At 41.0% G+C, this 14,537-nt stretch overlaps 1 protein-coding gene across 9 annotated transcripts in view; it reads right to left on the reverse strand.

The window, feature by feature from the left end:
* The window catches only part of ATXN1 (ataxin 1), a 421,786-nt gene that overhangs the window by 244,495 nt on the left and 162,754 nt on the right, over window positions 1-14,537 (reverse strand). For all 9 annotated transcript variants that reach the window (XM_018038742.1, XM_018038750.1, XM_018038743.1 and 6 more), the window contains one exon: window positions 6,951-7,078. The gene's annotated coding sequence lies outside the window, so the exon portion shown is untranslated. The remainder of the gene's footprint in view (window positions 1-6,950; window positions 7,079-14,537) is intronic.

Below are 14,537 nucleotides of genomic sequence, written 5' to 3' on the forward strand. Positions count from 1 at the left end.
CTTTAAAGAAAAGAAAAATGAGAAAGAAGAAAGAGTACCCCCAAAGAGAAAACAGGAGGCAGAGTAAATTGCCAAGTCCTAGAAACAGCCTTCCCAAATTTTTTTCAGACAGTAAAAATCTAAAAAAATATCACTGATGTAGTTCTCATTTAATCTAAAGAGATAATCATAATCCTTCTCGATACCGCTTGGCCTCAAGAGGCATGAGTCTTCCGTTTCTTGCTAACTCAAGAAAGTACATTATTCCCAAGAATGTCTGTATATTGCATATTTCTAAATCTTCTAATGATAATGGTTCTTTTAATAATCAATGACTCGGTATTTGAACCTTGGTGAAATGAAGCACTAATGAGTTTTGAGGGGGTCCTGAGTTAGGGGGGGAAGGGGTCTAAATGATTTTCATGTTCCCTTCCATCTCTAAGGGCTCCCCTCGTAGCTCAGCTGGTAAAGAATCCGCCTGCACTGAGGGAGACCTGGGTTCGATGACCTGGGTTCGATCCCCGGGGTTGAGAAGATCGCCTGGAGAAGGGAAAGGCTACCCACTCCAGTATTCTGGCCTGGAGAATTCCATAGACTGCATAGCCCATGGGGTCGCAAAGAGTCGGACACAACTGAACGACTTTCACTTTCATCTTTCACTTTCCACGTCTACATACTCTAACACCAAAGGCTATAGCAGGTAATAGTCTGGAATTTAGAAAACATATTTAAATGCTTCATCTCATTTGATAAACTCTAAAAGGAAAAAAGAGAGTAATTCAAAAAGTACCACTGAATACTGACACTCTGATATTTTTACGTTTAGTCATCACTCACACTTTGGATAGTACAGTTTGCCAACACTGAGAGCAGTGTTAGTGTATTAGAAGGAAAGAAATTTCTGCAGCATTCTACTTTAGCATCCCAACATGGAAAGCAAAAAAAAAAAAAAAGGGTAGGTTTTGATATCAAACATTTTCTCATGGGTTTCACTGTCAAATGACAAAATATTCTACCTCATTTCAGGAAAGGTAAAAGACTTACGTGAATGTTTGCACACTGACACAGTAAATTATATTATTTATGAGACTCTTCAAAGAATAAAATGCTTTATACAGAAGTCTGGTAAATTATTTTAGATACTCGAATACACTCCAAAATAGTTTTGAAAAGCTATGCCTACATATAAAAAACACTATGTACCCTGCAGTCTTCGTCTCTAGGATTTTCATTTTGCCATGAAAAATATCATTCAGGGTCTCAAAGTAATTTTTTGTTGTTTAGTTGCTAAGTTGTGTCCAACTCTTTGAGACCCCTGTCTGGCTCCTCTGTCCATGGGATTTCCCAGGTAAGAATACTGGAGCGCGTTCCTTCTCCAGGGGATCTTCTCAACCCAGGCATCAAACTGGCATCTCCTGCGCTGGCAGGGGGATTCTTTACCACTGAGCCATTAGGAAAGGCTGTCTCAAAATAATACCTTTCCCCAAACTGGCTATGAGTTATGGAGACTACCTTCAACTGGAAGAAACTAGTATAGAAAAAGGAAGAACATATTTATTCTAAAAGATAATTTAGAAGAAGATCTCTATTTTAAAGATTTAATAAATATCCATAGGGTTTTCTTAACCATGGAAATGGGCATTGCAAATCCCAGGGTGTGTGTTGGGGGTCTGGGTGGGTTGGGTTAGGGGGTGGGACAGACAACTAAACCAAACGAACGGGGCTTGTCAAAGAAAGGAAAAGCATTTGAGTCAAATATACGGTAGAAATTTGAGCACCAGAATAAGGTGACTAGGAAGGAAGAATACAGAGGAAAAGGGTCCCTCAGTGATAGTAAATCCAAAGCCAAAAATGTACCAAACCCATGTTGAAGGTCAAAGAAGATAAAATAAATCTGAGTGGATTTTATTATTTAAGAGACCACTAAAAGCATCCAGGAATGGAGGGAGGAAGGTAAGAAGAACCACAATCCCAGAAATAAGCTGAGGGGAAGGGTACCGAAAAGCCAAAGAGGCCAAGAGGCACCAACTGGAGACTCTTTTGATCCAGAACTTAAACCTGTGTGAAGTTAACTAGAATTAATGGCTCTTGCCCACAGAAGGGAAAATTAATTATACCATGCGTCTCACTCTCTAAGGATGGTGGATAAGGTAAGAGCAGGGAAGTAATTAGTCAAAGTTAGAGTAAGGTTAATGTGTTCTGGGGACGATGCCACCTCAATTCTTCCTTTGAGTGACAGATGAAAAAAAGACAACCCCACCCTCCACTGTGAGCCGCCCACTCCTCTGTCTCCTGTGCTTATACAGTCATAGAGTAAAACCTACCCACTTCACCGTTTGTTAAAATACAGATTATTGACAGTGTGCACTGCTTCTAAAGCAATGACAAACCTAAACAGTGTGTTGAAAAGGAGAGACATTACTCTGCAGACAAACGTCCATATAATCAAGGCTATGGTGTTCCCAGTGGTCACTTATAGTTGTAAGAGCTGGACTGTAAAGAAAGCAGAAACACATCAAAGAACTTGATGCTTTAGAACTGCGGTGCTGGAGAAGACTCCTGAAAGTCCCTTGGACAGCAAGGAGATCAAACCAATCAATTTTAAGGGAGATAAACTCTGAATATTCACTGGAAGGACTGATGGTGAAGTTTCAGTATTTTGGTCACCTGATATGAACAGATGACTCATTGGAAAAGTCCCTGATGCTGGGAAAGATTGTGGGCAGAAGGAGAAGAGGGCATCAGAGGATGAGATGGGTGGACAGCATCACGGATGCAATGAACACAAACTTGGGCAAATTCCAGGAGATGGTGAGGGTCAGGGAGGCCTGGTGTGCTGCAGTCCATGGGATCGCAAAAAGTCGGACATGACTAGGTGACTAAACAACAACTATTTCTGTTACCTAAACGGAGAGACTTTTTTGCCAACAAAAGTCCGTCTAGTCAAAGCTATGGTTTTTCCAGTAGTCACATATGGATGTGAGAGTTGGACTATAAAGAAAGCTGAGCGCTGAAAAACTGATGCTTTTGAACTGTGGTGTTGGAAAAGACACTTGAGAGTCCCTTGGACTGCAAGGAGATCCAACCAGTCCATCCCAAAGGAAATCAGTCCTGAATATTCACTGGAAGGACTGATGCTGAAGCTTTAATATTTGGCCACCTGATGCAAAGAAATGACTCATTGGAAAAGACCCTGATGCTGGGAATGATTGAGGGCAGGAGGAGAAGGGGATGACAGAGGATAAGATGGTTGGATGGCATCAACAACGCAATGGACATGAGTTTGAGTAAACTCCGGGAGTTGGTGATGGACAGGGAAGGCTGGTGTGCTGCAGTCTATGGGGTCACAAAGAGTCAGACACAACTGAACAATTGAAGTGAACTGAAGATCAATGGCTGCAAGATTTTTATAGACCCTGACAATTGCGCATCCAAGCCAAGTTTGATTCTTGTCTTCTCTCTGCATTTTCCAGTCTGGTCCTGCCGTCAATAGTCACAGCCCCCTGCTGGTCCCTATCCTCTGGCTCTTTTTGCCTCAGCCTTCCAGATCAACAGCTCTTTCTCCACTGGTTTTTCCAGTCTCTCATTTCAGATGCACTCTAAAACTTTTATTTTTTTTCAATTTTTTAATTTGCTTCAAAGTTAAACCCAAGACACAGCGACGTCATAAGAAATCCATTAAGAAACATTTTTCTAGGTTGAACACCTGTTGCCCCAACAGAGTGTGCACCTGTTAATTACTTTCATTTTACAATCACTGCTGCCTCACCACTATACCAACACCACCTAAACTGTATGTGTGGTGTTCCCAATATTCTCAGTTATACCCTAACTTCACTAACTGCAAAAGTTTTCTGGCATACCCTGTCACTTGAATTCTTTGTCTACTTTTGAAGATGAAGTCCAAAGAACTCTTAAATGATTCTCCTTTGGAAGAAGTTATTTCACTGGTATTAGCAACTAGCAACTGGCCCAAGCCTCCTTTTTGAATGGTCCAGATCATCTCTCCTCTTCACCCAAACCAGATTCAGATGCCATCAACAGTATCTCCCTTAGAAATGTGAGCTCCATCTGGGCAGGCCCTGTGCCCACATTCTTCCATTCCGTATCTCCGGTGCTTAGAACTCTGCTAGTACCTGAGTGTGTGTGCACGCGTGTGCTCACTCAGTCACATCCAGCTCTTTCCGGCCCTAAGGACTGTACCCACCAAGTTCCTCTGCGCATGGAGATTTCCAGGCAGGAATACTAGAGTGGGGTGCCATTTCCTCCTCCAGGGGATCTTCCCAACCCAGGGATGGAACCTGCTTCTCTTTCTTGCACCTCCTGCATTGGCAGGCAGGTTCTTTCCCACTAGCTCCACCACCCAGTAGCCCCCAAAGAGGTATTTGAATGAATACATGAGGGATGAATGACTAAATGAGACCAGGATTGAAAGACATCATCTCAAATTTCTTCCAGTTGAAAACTTGTGCTCTCGCTCTGCACTGGCAAAGTCTGAAGGCACCCCCAAAGGCCCTATGGGACTCTGTGGATTAAGTTTTCAACAATGATTTGGCCTGGCCTTGCAGGGAAGTGTCTCACACGACTGCAAAAACGGTTTGGTTATGGAGGCAACCCCAGCTGCTGTGAAACGTGGTTAAATATTCCCACTCTTCCATCTCCCTAGAGAAATTCATCCGTAAGCCCCTAATAATCAACATGTCTGCATTTCTGCACAGCAGCCAGCAAGGCACAGCAAGAGCATCCTTTCTTCCTTTCTGTCTGAGTCCCTGTTGCTTCTGTAATTGGGGAGGAATTGAATGCTATCCAAATACCAAACCTCCCATATGGCAGCTTTACCACGTCCTTGCTGCCGAGATGCATGGCCGTGCTACCTCCGCTTGCTGGAGTCTGGCAGGACACGATGCACTCCTTTCCCGACCTATATTTGCTGACACATTTGTTGTCCTCTCTCCCTTTATGAACTTATTAATTTTGTTGGGATAACATATGTATGTGCATAAATACAAGTTTTGTTTTCTTAGGTGTCCTCATAATCATTTGGAGGAGAATAATTTATGGCCCACTAAAGAGGAGTTCTTAAGCTAGACTGTCTTAATTAGGAATTCAGATGTTCCCCTCTTTACTGAAAAATACAGAGCTGTGCAAATGAGACTGGAAACCTGGGCCAAAACAAATGTACATACACAGGACTTGCGGAGTCCCCGGTGAAAAGCATTAGCTTTCCTGAAGCCAGACCAGCCCCCGTGGGTTTGTGTCCTTAATACCCAGTCTCACTCTGCCTCTTTTTCCCTTCTACGTTTTAGCCTTGTGATGTGCCTCAGGGGCTGAGGGACTCGCACCTCCATAGTTTTCTCTGTGCACTTATGAAGGATAAAGTATATATTTCCTAAGAAGTATACAATTCCTAAGACCTTCTTCCTTCCTAAGAAGGTCTCTGATTCTACCTTCTCTTGCATTTTTTTTAAGTGAAAGGAAGCTTATTTAATACCACTGAGGGAATAAGATAAGCCTAGCACGGCAGCTTGCATATGTGGAGCTGAATGGTTGGGGATTCAGTGCAGCTCTAAGAGGCCAGAAAGTCGGCCTGACCCAAGGTCCTCGCTGTATCTCAGGAGCAAGGCAGTCCAGGGAGCGGGAGGGGGATTTGAGGCTCTGCTCTCACATAACGGTTGCTCCAGGGACCCACTGGCCAGGTGCCGTAGCTGTTCTGAGACTTCAGAGCTTTGTGGGAAATGCGGTCTGACGTGAAGACTTTAGTCAGCCCGTTTCTCCAGACCTAGGATTACTCCATGAATTCTAATTAAGACCATTTGGAAATATACTATACCCTTTCTGCATCCCAGAGGAGGATGAAACAAGAGAGGAAGAAGGAAAAAAAAAAAACAATTTTACAGGAATGGGATTACGCTGCGGTTTCTGTCATACTTTGCCTTTTTTTTTTTTTTTTCTACTTTGATCATGACCATTTTCTCACAGCATTACTCTTTTGGAATAGGACTCAAATGATTTCATGCTTCTTGATTTAGTCCTATTTCTCAAATGTCAACTATTGGTTAAGTTTCAAGCATGCTACTACCTACAGAAGAAAGGTCCTTCAAAATGGTATGATTTACAGATAATGCACTGCCCCACCCCCCAAAAAATAACCCAACATGTGGAAAGACCCCAGTTCTCATAATCAACTGGCAAATATTCTTCCTTTTTACAAATTCTGGACACTGGCAAAATTTTATGGAAGTAGGTCTCTCCTACACTGCACCTCTGGAAATATAAACTGGTATGACTTTATTGGAAAGTAATTTGGCAACAAGTGTCAAGAGTCTTAAAACTTGAAAATGCTTAAATTCAGAAATTTACTGCTAAGGAACTATCCCAAGGAAACCATCAATAATGGCAACTAACATAAAGCCATAAGAACATTCTTGGTAGCATAAAGGCCAAAAAAAAAAAAAAATAGAAATAACTTAAATGTCCAACTAGAGGGGATCAATTAAATTACTTCGGGATATGTATTCAATGGTATACTATATAATCACTAAAATCGTATTGTAGATAAATAACTTGCTATGAAAAGATGTGCATCGCGGCACTGTGAAGAGGAACAAAAAGATTATATAACAGCGTATATTGCATTGCTCCCTTAGACCATCTGATGGGACATGGTCTCTGTAGCTGAACTGATAAACACAATCGCCAGTTATCTCCTTTCTTATTAACGCCTTGTTATCATCCTAGCCGATGATCTCAAAATAAGTAGCAGTTAATTTCTTTCCCAAAAAGCAAGAGGTCCGTTTTTATAAAGAGATGGAGAGATGGAGAACGCATCAATCTATAGATGTATGTTTGTTTTGTGTGTGTGTGTGTGTGAGTGTGCATGCGAATAGGTATGTAAGCATCCCCACGACTACCCTGGATCTTTTACAATGAAATGAGAGCTATTTTTGGTTAAAGATGCCAGAGATATTTACCTGTACATGTGCTTTCATCACAAGGGAGAGTCCTAAGCAGTTAGTTCCTTCCCATCAGATCTTCTCAGACAGATTTTGCTTGAGCAGAAGGGGAGGCAGCAGAGAAAGTCAATGTGAAAAGCCTAGACCTGTAATTATAAAAACAACATTCCCACTGAGTTAGGCCGTTTTCTGCAGTCTTCATTCACATGAGCTGAATTCTCAGAAAAGAGAAACATATTTGCATAATCTCTCTCGCCCTCTTTCTCACACACACACACACACACACACACACACACACACACACACCCCACACACAGTTCTTAATTCAGAATGCCAAAAACTCAGCAAGCAGACCCATGGCAGGTCCTCGGCTTCTGCTGAGGGATTGCTTCCCACCGCATCTCCTGACCTTAGGAATCATACCATCAAAACACTCTTTTCCTTCCCCTCCTTCTCTGCCTATTGATCTCAAGACTTCAGAGAAATGAGAAACAATTATTCTGCAGAAAATGTCATAAACATTACTGAATCTGATGCTCTCTGAGATTTTTTTCCTAACCACAGAGGTAAGCAAGTTCGATACATGGATTTACATGGAAGCCTGACTTTCACTTTCGAAACGGAACAGTGCCTCTCTGTTGATGACTCAGGTGAAGCCTGGAATCACTGATCGTCAAAGTCATCATGGACATTATTGAACACTGACTATATTCCTGGCACCCCACTCCACTACACCCTGTGAAGTAGTGAAAAATCATTATTACCTGTTATTGACAAGAAAACTGGGCATTTGTATGGCTAACAGATGTTAAAGGCAGTATTTTAAGCCACTATCTTTCACATAAAGCCATGCTCATAATTTCAGTGCTATAGATTTTTCCCAAACTGATCTAACTATCAACACTCTTGTACTTACTATAAACACATCAAGTATTAATTCAACATCACCTTATTTTTCCCCAGAGTTGACATGTCACCTAAGTTTTAGCATTACAAACTCTTTTTGGATTGGATTGTCCTTTGATCTTAGTTTCCAAGCAAAATCGAAATCAACATGTCCCTATTTCCATCAGGAGTAAATTCATAGTTATTTCAATAAATTTAAAATGTCAATCAATCCCAAATCCAGATGCCAAAACACTAAGGAAAAACCTAAAATCTAAGTCCTACCCAAATGACTAAATGACTAAATTTTATTAGAAAGAAGGCAGATAATAAAATCAAGAGCCATATGTGAATTCCTCATTTAAAATATGGAAGTAAAGACAGGAATTTCTATACATTATGCCTATAGAATAAAAATAAAACATTTTATCATTTTAACCTATTTACAAATTCTACCTACTGTAGGTCTTATAATGACTATGCACAAAATAGAGATGAGCCTATCAAGAAACCAACATAGTTATTTACGGGTCACATATTAATTTCCCTTTCATACCTATGAACGCTTGCAGTTGCTTGCACTATTCTGGTTATGCCCCTGTGCCTTTGCACATGCCCCGCCCTCTGATTATCATACCTTTCCCCTCTTGCCAACTAGAAAATGCCTACTCATTCTTCAAGGCCAACTTCCAATCTCAATCCCTTTTGATGACTTATCCGTCCTTCCCTGATGTTTTCTGGAGATCCAAGCAGAGTGGATTCTGCCCTCTCCTGTGTTTCCTTAGCAATGGTATCGGTGGAACCTTAACATCTTCCTTTTTCAAACTATACCCCATATCCAACCATCCAATCATTGAATCCACCACCCTTCCCTTCTCCCCTGATCACCACCTCTGCTCCAGGCTGCCCACCATCACGATTCATCTGGACTATTCCACTGGCCTCCCAAGTGGTCTCCCTGCTCCCACCCCGCCCCCCTACAGCCCATCCTCAGAGATTGCCTAACGCATGGCAATGGCTTTCTACTGAGCTTGGATTCTGACCATGGCCCCCAGGGCCCAGATGGTCCAGCCCTTGCATTATTTTCTAGCCTGCATGCAGCTCTCCTGGCTTAATTTTAATTTCTGGGAAGTACCTTGCTTTCCTAGACCTCAGGGTCTTTGCACATGTCCTCTTCCTTGCTGAGTTCAGTTCAGTTCAGTCGCTCAGTTGTGTCCGACTCTTTGCAACCCCATGAATCGCAGCACGCCAGGCCTCCCTGTCCATCACCATCTCCCGGAGTTCACTCAGACTCACGTCCATCGAGTCAGTGATGCCATCCAGCCATCTCATCCTTGGTCGTCCCCTTCTCCTCCTGCCCCCAATCCCTCCCATCATCAGAGTCTTTTCCAATGAGTCAACTCTTCGCATGAGGTGGCCAAAGTACTGGAGTTTCAGCTTTAGCATCATTCTTTCCAAAGAAATCCCAGGGCTGATCTCCTTTAGAATGGATTGGTTGGATCTCCTTGCAGTCCAAGGGACTCTCAAGAGTCTTCTCCAACACCACAGTTCAAACGCATCAATTCTTCAGTGCTCAGCCTTCTTCACAGTCCAACTCTCACATCCATACATGACCACTGGAAAAACCATAGCCTTGACTAGACGGACCTCAAATCATGCATATTCTTCACCAAATAACCGTGTATCTTCCCTCCTTTGGCTCAGTCCTTTTCTCCTCAGAGGTGCCTTTCCTCACCTCCTCGGCCAGCTCACTGTCCCCTTGTTGTTGTTCAGTTGCTAAGTCGTCCGGGCTCTTTGAGACCCCAGGCACTGCAGCACACCAGGCTCCTCTATCCTCCAGTATTTCCCAGAATTTGCTCAGATTCATGTCCATTGAGTCAGTGATGCAATCTAACCGTGTCATCCTCTGCAGCCCCCTTCTCCTTTTGCCTTCAATCTTTCCTAGCATCAGGGATCAGTACCAGTAGCCCTAACTACATACTTTACAGAATCACTCTCTCCTTGGTTATACCAATCACATTTGTAATTTTACTTTTTAAATTTTTAATTAAAATTTTAAAATTAATTTAATGTAATTAAAATTAATTTTTACTAATTTAGTAAGTTGTTAAATTCATTGATGAATGGTTGTTTCCCTCACCAATTAGTAAGTTCCAGGAAGGCACAACTGTGTAAGTTCTCGCCCATGCTTTTATCCTATTTCAACACAATGCTGCGTACATTATAGGCATTTACTAAAAATCTGCTGAATCCTCTGTCCTCCACTGTCTCCCAGAGTTTGCTGAAATTCATGCCCAATAACACCTTGTACCAACTCTTGTTAAAGCAATTATCATATTTTCTTGCACTTGTGTCTTAAGCAAGTTCATCACTCCCAGGACACTGTTGAGTCCCTTAAAGGCAAGAGGGGGTAGGTACTGCCTCGTTCCACTCTCCCCATGAGTTTAGCACAGCAGCCTGGCACATAGATATTCAATAAATAAGTATCTGTTGAATGAACAAAAGAAAATGTGTGTGTATCTGTGTGTGTTCAGTCATATCTGACTCTTGGCAACCCTATGGGCTATACCCTGCCAGGCTCCTCTGTCCATGAGATTCTCCAAGCAAGAATACTGGAGTAGATTGCCATGCCCTCCTCCAAGGGATCTTCTCAACCCAGTCTCATGTCTCCAGCATTGGCAGGCGGGTTCTGCCAATGTGTGAAACTGCAGACTTGCATATTTTAAATACACTACTGATACAGTATATTTAAAGTATTATTATATGTTCTGATGAACAATGGTTACAAATTCATCTGTAAAATGGGCATAAAAACACTCACATAGTAGTTGGGAAAAAATATGTGTAAGTAAAAATTTTATCTCTATATATAGATATAAAATATGTGTAAAGCTCCAGAGCTTTTTAATTTTAAATATTATCATACATTATATATATATATATATATATAGAGAGAGAGAGAGAGAGAGAAGGAAATGGCAAACTCACTCCAGTCATCTTGCTTGGAAAACCCCATGGACAGAGGAACCTGACAACCTGGCAGGCCACATTCCATAGAGTCGGACATGACCGAAGTGACTAAGCAGGATATATTATCTACATGTAAGTGAAATATTCAGCACTGAGTTCAGAATACTGGAAGCACTTGATGGACATTATCATTAGGGCAACCAAGCTGAATTTACAATTCATGCTTCAAATTTAACAGTGTTACTTGCTAACATTTTTTCCTATTAAAACATTAATTAGCATTAGCATCTCCATAAGGCCATAGAGAGATTATCAAGAGGCCCTCAGTACACTAAGGATACAGGAGAGTTTTACTGTCTGCAGCTGAAGGGCCAGCATTGTTTCCGTAATCTGCAGTGTACGTGCAGAGGTACAGACGCTCCAACAGAAAAGAAGTCTGTCTGTCAAAAAGTTACCTATAAAATCTAAATGACAGAAACAACAAATATTATCATTCAAGCACTATAAATATTTAGCTGAAATAATTAGAAACACTTACTGTGAATTATTTCTTTTGCTAAAAAAACCCAAGAAAGTGATACATATTCATCTATTTCTTTTAATTACTAAACAGATTTTATAAATATTATGTATTTGTCTAATGAATACACCATAAATGTTCATGCTATTCTGGTTTAGAATTGCTAAAATTTAACAGATTATGCAAAGAAGGGAAAAGAAGCAAGAAAATTTTGCAACTGTTTTCTTTGGGGGGGTGGGGCGGAACAACATAAGAACGAACTATTTACAAATGCTACCAGTAAACAGTTGAGCAGAATGTACTGGTAACAGTTTTTTCTACAAAGCAAACTTGTAATTTAGTCTTATATTGCTCTTTCTGTTGCATACTGGCTGAATTTAAATAATAAATACTACTTTATATATACTGTGTGCTACAGAAATATAAAGTACTATCATCGTGTTTTGAGATTTCTATTCTCAATTCATTTTTATCTCCGTGATAAATAATAAAATTCAAAGCAAGTCAGATTTCAAATTGTGGCTTACCCATCTTCTGAGAAGTAATAGAGTTACAGACGGGAAATGTTATAAAAATGCTAACTTTCTTTTTTATTGAAATACAGTGGATTTACAATGTTGCGTTAGTTTCAGATGTACAACAAAGTGATTCATTTACATACATACATATACATATCTTTTTCAGATTCTTTTCCATCACTGGTGATTACACAATAATGAATATAGTTTCCATTGCTATACAGTAGATCTTTATTATCTATTTTCCATATAGGAGTATGTATCTGTTAACCCCAAACTCTAATTTATGTATATTTATCTAAACACTAAACTACCTACATTTACTTAAATGCTAAGTTCCTAATTGTTTTACCAGTAGGATTTTAAACTGAGTTATAATTCTACTCATTGGCTACAACTATCAACCAGTTTAATATGATGCAAATCTATTGTACCTTGCAACATAATTAAGATGAAAAAGTAGGACAGATAAATTTAGCAAAAAAAAAAAAAAAAAAACCCAAAGTCTTAAATCTACTTAGACTATTTTTCTCTGAATTTCTGAATAATTTCATTATTGTGATGCTTGTGTTAATGTCGTAAAATCTAGTGAAATCTTAGGAATTTACAAGGCAAAATTTCTTTTTACTTATACTGGTCCTTTAATTGGGAATGCCCTTCTTATTCATTCAAATGCTACTCTTCCTTTAAGATTCAGCTCAGATATCACCTCCTTGGTGACACGCGTCCACATATACCGTATTTGTCCTACCATGTAATGAATGATCTGTGTCCCTTTCTAGACTCTGAGATGCTTAGAGTCACTGATCAGGTCTCGAATTTTTCTCAACAACCTGCACAGTCCTCTGCACATAAAAATTCTCAGAAAAGACTGGTTCGATGTGTCAACGAACAACACACATCCAGATACTCTTAAGACTATGGTGAAAATGTCCCTAAATTGTGATCTGAAGTTAGAGGTTAAAGTAAAAAGAAAAAAAATTCACTTTTAGTGAAATGAAACTTTAAGCATTTTCACTTCCAGATGCATCAGCATCACATAAAAGATGTTGGAACTATTTTAGAAAATAGATATTCTGCACATTTTCCCGTCTGAGAATCGGTCTGAAAAATACCAAGCTACACAGGGGGCCTCTGGGTGTTCTCAGGACAAACGTTCAGCTGGGTATTGATTCCACATACTCGTTTAATGGAAATCCAGAGGAAAACTCAACATCCACCACGCCTGCCCGTCACACACTACTCCTCTATGCAGCCGCTGCAGAGTAAGGCAGGGGCGGGGGCGGGGAGAGAGAGGTTCCCTGGAGACGTCTGTCTTCCCCTCCCAAGACCAGCTAGCACTTCGGCAATGATGCATTCGAGCAGGAGAGAACTCAGGCAATCAGAAGCACCACACCCGGCCTGATGGACATTTTCCACTCTCACGGTCATTCTTACCCCCGCATGGATCAATTTCTCACATATCCCCTTTTAATTTCTCAAGAGTGAGCCTTAGCAAATATCTGCCTGGCTGCATTACCTAAGACATCATCGTATGCAGACCAAGTCCGACCTCACTCAAGGCTAGTTCTGCTCTGAAAAGCACAGTGGGCAGCCAAAGAACATGTTCCTCCTAACAAGGATCCAGGCTGATCATCCACATTCGGAACCATTCGTCACTGTTGGGACAGTAACTAACGATTTTCCAGGAGGTCACACCAAACCTCCCTTAATGGGTTCTCTTTTCTCCACGGCCCAAGATTTTCTAGGCATTACGCAGGAAGAGGAGCAGAAGGCTTCTGTCAGCCTGATCTTACATCCTCAGCCAGCCAAAACGACCTCAGGGATTTCCCTGTCGGACCACATCTTTTAAGCACCCCATGTGATGTCAAAACACTGTGGATGATGAAAAGGGACTAGATATGAAATGGGTAAAATATGGGAGCAACAGAGAGATTTCTCACTTACGTGACCACCTTAAAAAAATCTGTATTTTCCAAAGGTAATAATGTGCAACAGGATGACTGAAGTTCACACTACTGTATGACATAGATGAAACCTGAGAGTAAATCCTCAGAGTTCTCATCACTAGGTAAAAAAAATTTTTTTTTCTCTTTTTCGTTTTTGTGTCTATACGAGATGATGATTGTTAACTAAACACCGTGGTAATCATTCCACGATACACGTACAGTCAAACCATTATGCTATACACCCTAAACATACATACTGCTGAAAGTCAACTATATCACAAAAAGATGGAAAATAATGTTTAACCCCCCCTATCTTTTGTATTATGCAAACTGTGGAACCCACCTGGTTAGGGAACTGGATCCCACAGGCTGCAACCAAAGATCTTGCATACCACAAAGAAGATGGAAGATCCTGAGTACACCAACTAAGACCAGCAAAGTCAGAAAAATAATTTTTACTTTCTTTTTTTTGCTTTACCATGTTGTGTCAGTTTCTGCCATCTGTCAGTATGAATCAGCCACAGGTATACCTATGTCCCCTCCCTCTTGAACCTCCCTCCTATCTCCCATCCCATTCTAACCCTCTAGGTTGTCACAGTGCACCAGTCTGAACCCCCTGAGCGATACAGCAAATTCCTATCAGCTCTCTATTTTACATACGGTAACGAATGTTTCCAGGCTACTCTCTCCATTCATCCTGCCCCGTCCTTCCCCCACGGTGTCCACACGTCAGTTCTCTATGTCGACGTCTCCATTGCTACCC

This window comes from Capra hircus, chromosome 23 (assembly GCF_001704415.2).
Source record: "Capra hircus breed San Clemente chromosome 23, ASM170441v1, whole genome shotgun sequence".
NCBI lineage: Eukaryota > Metazoa > Chordata > Mammalia > Artiodactyla > Bovidae > Capra > Capra hircus.